A 6,536-nucleotide genomic window follows, 5' to 3' on the forward strand; every position below is an offset into this window, starting at 1 on the left:
GTCCTTAAGCAACGATGGGGGAGGAAACTCCCCCTGAGCTAGTCCAGGGCTGTGATTTGTTGGCTGGGGATGCAGGCAGGCAGGCGATCGAGCAGGATTGCTGGGCCATGTATGTCATCCAGAGGAGGAAGCATTGAATTGTGGGACTCATTTTTCCATGATTTACCCACCACCCCTACAAAAAAAAGGTCTTCCTTTCACAGTCTTTAATTTTCTTGTTTAAAAAGAAAAAAGAACTTTCTACAATCTTGCTTAGGTCTCTTCAGACGTTTCGCTCCAGCTGTGAAAGAGAGGAAAAAAATACAAGAGGAAATACTGGAGAAAAAAAACAGGCCTGTCATTAACTCCTACCACTGAGCCCATAAAATGTTAAGAGCTGGAAAAAAGGCACTTGGAGCATGAAGTCCCTCTCTCCCCACTTTTACAAATAAAGACACTGAGGCCCAGGGAGTTTGTGACTTGCACATACTAATATGTAGCAGAGTAAGTTTTGGAACCCAAGGCCTCTGTTTCTAAATGCAGTGCTTTTTACACTGTACATGAATGTAGGCTTAAAAGAGTGAATTCAATGTTCAGTATTACTGGGATTCCATAGTGAGCATCAGATAATTATTAATTATTTATAAACACATAAATTTGGGCTATACTGAATGAATCTGCTTGGGTTAAATTTTCTGGACAGCATTATGATGGTCATTTGACATTTCAGCACCCTCTTTTTTCCAGAGAAAGAAACCAAAGGAGGGGGGGTGTTGCCAAAGATTGTGCATCTGATTAGTGGTCCTATCCTGTGTAGTACTTAGGAAAGAACATTGGCTCTGGAGTTCCAAGTCCTCTTTTACTACCCTGACTTAACTACTGAGCCTCTGTAAAATGAAGAGGGATTTAGATTAGACTGTTCCAAGATTCCCTTTTGGCTCTAGTCCAGTGCCTTCTCTCATAAAAGGAAATGTAGAGAGGGATACACAGATCATAGAGACAGATGGTATGGACCACTGATGTGTCAGTCATGTAAGCTTAGAAGTTGAACATTTATGACAGTAACAATTTCTCATAGTCTCCCTTACTGGCCTTATTTTAGTTATAAGGACAAAAGTGTTCTTAGTATTAACCCTAATGTTGTAGGTTTTAAACTTGAAGGGAGTGGCTTATTTTATAGATGAGGAAAGTAAGGCCCAAATAGGCTAAAGTGACTTACCCATCTCAAGAACCTTTGACCCCAATGATTCTATGGTATCCCCTAATCCTCTCAGTAAAAAGGGAAGAGATCTTTTTTTAACAGCCTATGGCCACTGCAGCTAACACTAAACATTTAAATGTTTATTGAAAAATGAATGTTCTTTCTTTATACATTGTTAGTTCCTGCCCTGAGAGAAGTATGAGTTTATCCTGCATCGTCTTCCTCTAGTTAGCCACCGTGCTAAACTGTCTGTGTCATAATTATAATAGTAATGAGAACACCTTTCCTCAACAGAAGAATTTGTTGGCCTAAAATTGTGTGGGAGAAAGAGAAAAGGGTGCTTCAGTTTGAAATGGGCTTTTTAAAAATTTTACTGCCAAACATAGAGAACTCAGTCTTTGGTACCATTTGAGTTCTACAGTAATCTTCAGAGATTAAAAAGGTGACTTATTTTGTTATAGCATCTGTTAGATTTAGACTCTAATGAATGAAACTGCTTGGATTAAGTTTTCTAGATAGCATATAATGATCAGTTGGCATTAGATACAAATAATTCTTAATCTTTTGTTTGAAAGCCTTTATATCCCAATATTTGTTGTGGGATGACTCTCTGGGAGGGGAAGGGAAAAGATATTGGGGATAATTGCTGATGTAAAAAAAAAGATATCAATAAAAGCTTTTTTTTTTTTTTAAAGAAAGTGTATATATAGCAGAGATCATGTTGGATTTAGATGATGGAAGACCTAGTTTCAAATCCACCTTCTGACACTTTTTAACTGAGTGGCCCTGGTCAATTCACTTATTTTCTGTGTGCACCAGACTTTTTAATTGCCTAGCATTTATCTACATAAGTCATAGACCGAGTTGGTAGAGGTAGTTCCCACACAACAGGAGCTCCCCACACTGACAAATCACAATATACCAAAGATATATTTTGGGAGAAGTGACCAATGGTTATAACTTGGTAAGAGCATGGCGATTCTGCAGTTCTGATATGGCTGAAGTAATACGAGTGAATCATTAAGATCAGAGTAAATAGGAATCCATTACTTATTCCTGGTTTATCTGAATGGTGTTCTTCACTTACTTCACCTTGGAAAAAGGAAACCCCTTAGTTATTTCTCCCAATGAGTGGGATAGTGGTTGAAAAAGTTTGATTCGAGCTAACCGTTTAAAAATTATTAGAAGTCAGAAAGACTTGAAATAATACTGTATGAAAAGTTCAGTCTGGGCCCCAACCATCTTAATAATTGTACGAATTGGGATTTGTAATAATGAGACCATAAATGGTTTATCACTTTGTGGTTTGTAAAAGCATTTCACAGTCTTCATCTCAATTAATCCTCACAATAGCCCTGCAAGGTTTATAAGCCCCCACCCTTTTGAAATGTCTTTTACAGTAGGATATTCTTATTTTAAAGTGTTCAGAGAATAAAGGGATCAGTTGTCCCTCTCCAGTTCTATACCCAAGTGTCCATTGCCCTATTGTTTGGTCCTCCTCTGTCTTCTGCTATTAATATTTGATTCTCTAAATTATCCTGCAACAGTCTGTTAACTGCCTTGGCTTCTTCACTACTCCAGCTATATCCCTAATTGGCTTTCCCCATATGTAAAACCTGGGTAGCAGTAAAGTGGGAAAGATTTTTTTTTTAAGTCCTTATTTTGTTTACAAATTGTCTTTTACCTGCTGGGTTTCAGGCATGACTTTGAGGTCAGAATATTTCTAAAACAGCACCTTCTTATCAGTTATATACTGTTTTAGCAGAGAACCAAAAGAAATAAATTGGTTTCCTATAATTTTTATCTTGTTGAACACTGGCAAATACAGGCCCTACCTACAACTCCCATCATCAGCTAGAGAAGGATTTGATAAATCCAGAAAACAGGTTTCCATGGTGTCTAGGATTTTTGGCACAGTCTTACCTGAAATCAAAACCTTTTGTTTCTTGCTCGTGTGTATTTTTGATCATTCCTCCTCTGTTGCTGTGTTAATAGATGATAATAATATTTAGATAACATTTAGTAGCATTGTTTGCAAAATGCTTAACACAGTCCCTGGGACATAGTAAACACATAGTAAATGCTAAAATTTAATTTTTAAAAAATTTATCTCATTTGAGAGAACAACAACCCTGCAGAGTAGGTGCTATTATTCTCATTTTACAGGTGAAGAAACTTGAGTTTGAGAGATGTTATTTACCTATAGAACATCCTTTAAGGCCCTTATAATTTGAGAGGTTGAAAACTGGTGCAGTGCATTATGTCATCCTTTTCCTCTAAATGCTTGTTGATTGGTTAATTAATTGAAAGCTGACAGTGATCTTGACTCTTAGAGCCAAAATTTGGATAAGTGAAGAAGTAGGCACAAGCTTAAAAAAAAATGAAAAGAGAAAGGGAGCAGGTGAAGATTTGAGACCACATTGAATCAAGTCCTGGTCCAGTGAAAAGGGAATGAGCAGGAGCAGAATGCTGAGTTTTCAGCCATCTTTTTTCTGACCCCATGTTGGTACAGACACAAAACAAAGATCCAGCGCTTAGGTGCCACAGGTGCAGGGCCTGCCAAGATGAGACCCCAGTTCAGTTCTGCAGACCATCTATTTTAAGAAGCCACTGTGTGCAGAGATCTGTGCTGAGTGCTAGGGGAATCACATTTGGATAAGACCAAGCCTTTACTCTCCTAGACCTTGTAGTCTGAAGGTGGCAGAGGAGGAAAAGGAACAAACTTGGGTAAATGGAAGACAGTATTACATGGGAAGTACAGTAGAAAGGTATAGAACCATTAATGCGCTGTGTGAAATCTGAGTTTCTGGCAAGGGATCAAGAAAAACTTGAAGAGGTGATGTTTGAAGGATGAGTTTCAGAGGTTTTCAGTAGAAGAGAAAGAAGAAAGGTATTCTAGGAATAAAGCAAAGACCACAAGGAAAAACTTTGTGTAGGGGTCAGGAGGAAGGTGTTAGGACAAAGAATCATTCATTTTAAACTGGAGCTGAGAGTATATGTAGGCAGAGAATAACTAATTTTCTATTCCCACCTTGTACTTTAGGAAGTAAAATGATTAGGAATGGGCAGATAGATGTAACGTTTATGAACAACTGTTGTTACTTGAGCTGCTAAGATTAAATGACAGGAGCTATTCATCTTCCTGCTTCAGGGCATAAACTGATCTTGTTTAGGGAAGAAACTTCACTGAATGGTTTACTGCATACTCTGTTGGATCCAAGAGTAAGGAAATGGCTCCTGATAGATCTACTGGAATTGAATCTCTTGTGGGCTTATACCTGTAGAAATTTTAAAGAAGCTGAAGTTATTTGACCTGAGGACGAAGAGTCTGAGGTAGGACTCAACCAGTTTTAACTGAGATGGAAGGAGGTATCCATTGCAGCAGGGAGAATTTAAATTCAACTTGAGAGAATTATCTGACAAGGAGGGCAGTGGAAAACTGGAACAGGTGCATAGAATCTCTCCTTGCAATGCAGGCCTTGGAGAGAAAAGTGGAAAAAGAGGGTGAGACATGGAGTGAATGGGGTGGTAATAATGACACTGCTGTTTCCTATCCCTTTGACTTTGCAGAAATCCCTTTGCTTCTCTGAGATTCAGTTTCCTTATCTATAAAATGAGGATACTATATTCAGTGGCTCCCAAATGCTCCTCTGATCTTGTGAATAACACAGGCTTATATTTAAAACAATTTATGTTTTCTCTTTGGAGTAAGGAGCTCCTTGCTTTTCTTAAAGGGTTCTATGCATATGTGAGCTCATCAACTCACGTATTCCCTCCAGTGATATGGATCACAGCTTCTCTGGATTTTGGTGATCTTTCAAGATTTGCCCATTTGCCTCTGCTAAAGTTGCCACAGGGATCCATGAAGCATTGCAGGGGGACTTCCTCACTCTTATCATTTGAAACTACCAAATGGAGCAACTATCCTATCACTACTCTTTACTACCAAAAAAAAATGTTAGCTTGGGGGGCAGCTGGGTGCCTCAGTGGATTGAGAACCAGACCTAGAGATAGGAGATTCTAGGTTCAAATCTGGCCTCAGACATTTCCTAGCTGTGTGACCCTAGGCAAGTCACTTAACCCCCTTTGCCTAGCCCAGTGATGGGCAAACTTTTTAAAGAGGGGGCTAAAGGAAAGGAAATGCTCATCTGCCAGTGTGTTTCTAAGGCAACTCTTTCGAAGTTTCATTGTATTTGTCAGATTAGGAATAACATCGCTGGGTGGATAGAACATTTCAGGTCCTCTGCGCGCCCCCACCCCACTTTGCATCTGGCCCACAGGCTGTAGTTTGCCCATCACTGGCCTAGCCCATACCACTCCTCTGCCTTGGAATCAAATCACAGTATTGATTATAAGATGGAAGGTGGTACGGTTTTAAATATATATGTATTAATGCTGTATAATATGTTATATAATATAAGATATGCCATATATTATATTATATATACATATATTAGCTTGGGACCCATTAATTTGGTATTTGAGAAAATTCAAGGATCATGTTTCTTTGGATGGGGCTGGACCAATGATTTTATTCATATAGAGAACTCTTAATAAGATAACTACCCCTACCAATGAGGTTGGCACATTCTCTGCAGTTTATATTCTTAGAAATTTTCTGGTGAAATGAAAGATTAAGTGACTTATGCAGAATGAAATGTATGTCAGAAGTAGGACTTGAACTCAGGTCTTCCTAACTCCAAGACCAGCTCTGTCCACCTTGTCATGCTGCCTCTCACATGATCAAGTGATATAACAGGAGATCTTTCTAAAATGTGAGCCTATTTTAAACGGTAATTTTTTTCAGTGCTTTCTTTGCTAATACCCACTATTTTGTTTATGATATATAGAGTTCTTAAAGGTAATAAAACTATATCGCACATAGGCTTTGGGGAACTTTCAACTAATTTTAGAAATTCTTTTCCTTACTTTTCTAGTCCCTCCTGAACTCTCCTGCTCCAAAGCTCCCAAGCCAAATTATTGAGCTTTGTGTTCTGGTAGTCCTACCAGGTTTACAAATCCTAGGAGACTCTATGTTGTAGGTGTGGTTCACAAATCTCTTTGTTTTTGTTTTTATTTTTATCAAGTGTAACCCTCTCACTTTCATGCGAAGAAAATACTGAGTGCTGTGAGGTTAATTTTTTTTGTAGTGAGTTTCCCAGAAGAGAAAAAAGCCATCTTCGATAGCATTCATTTAAGCATTCTTTGAAAGCATTTGGAGATTTGTTTGCAGTGAAACTGGATACCTCTGGCCTGGATTTGCTTAAACTCCACCTCTAGGTGGATCTGAGCTTTTTTATGGGGAAGAGCTTCTGAGTAAATGAAAGTGAAACTTAGCTGGAGCCATTTTAAGTCT

The sequence above is a fragment of the Gracilinanus agilis genome, chromosome 4, assembly GCF_016433145.1.
Source record: "Gracilinanus agilis isolate LMUSP501 chromosome 4, AgileGrace, whole genome shotgun sequence".
In the NCBI taxonomy this organism is placed as follows: Eukaryota; Metazoa; Chordata; class Mammalia; order Didelphimorphia; family Didelphidae; genus Gracilinanus; species Gracilinanus agilis.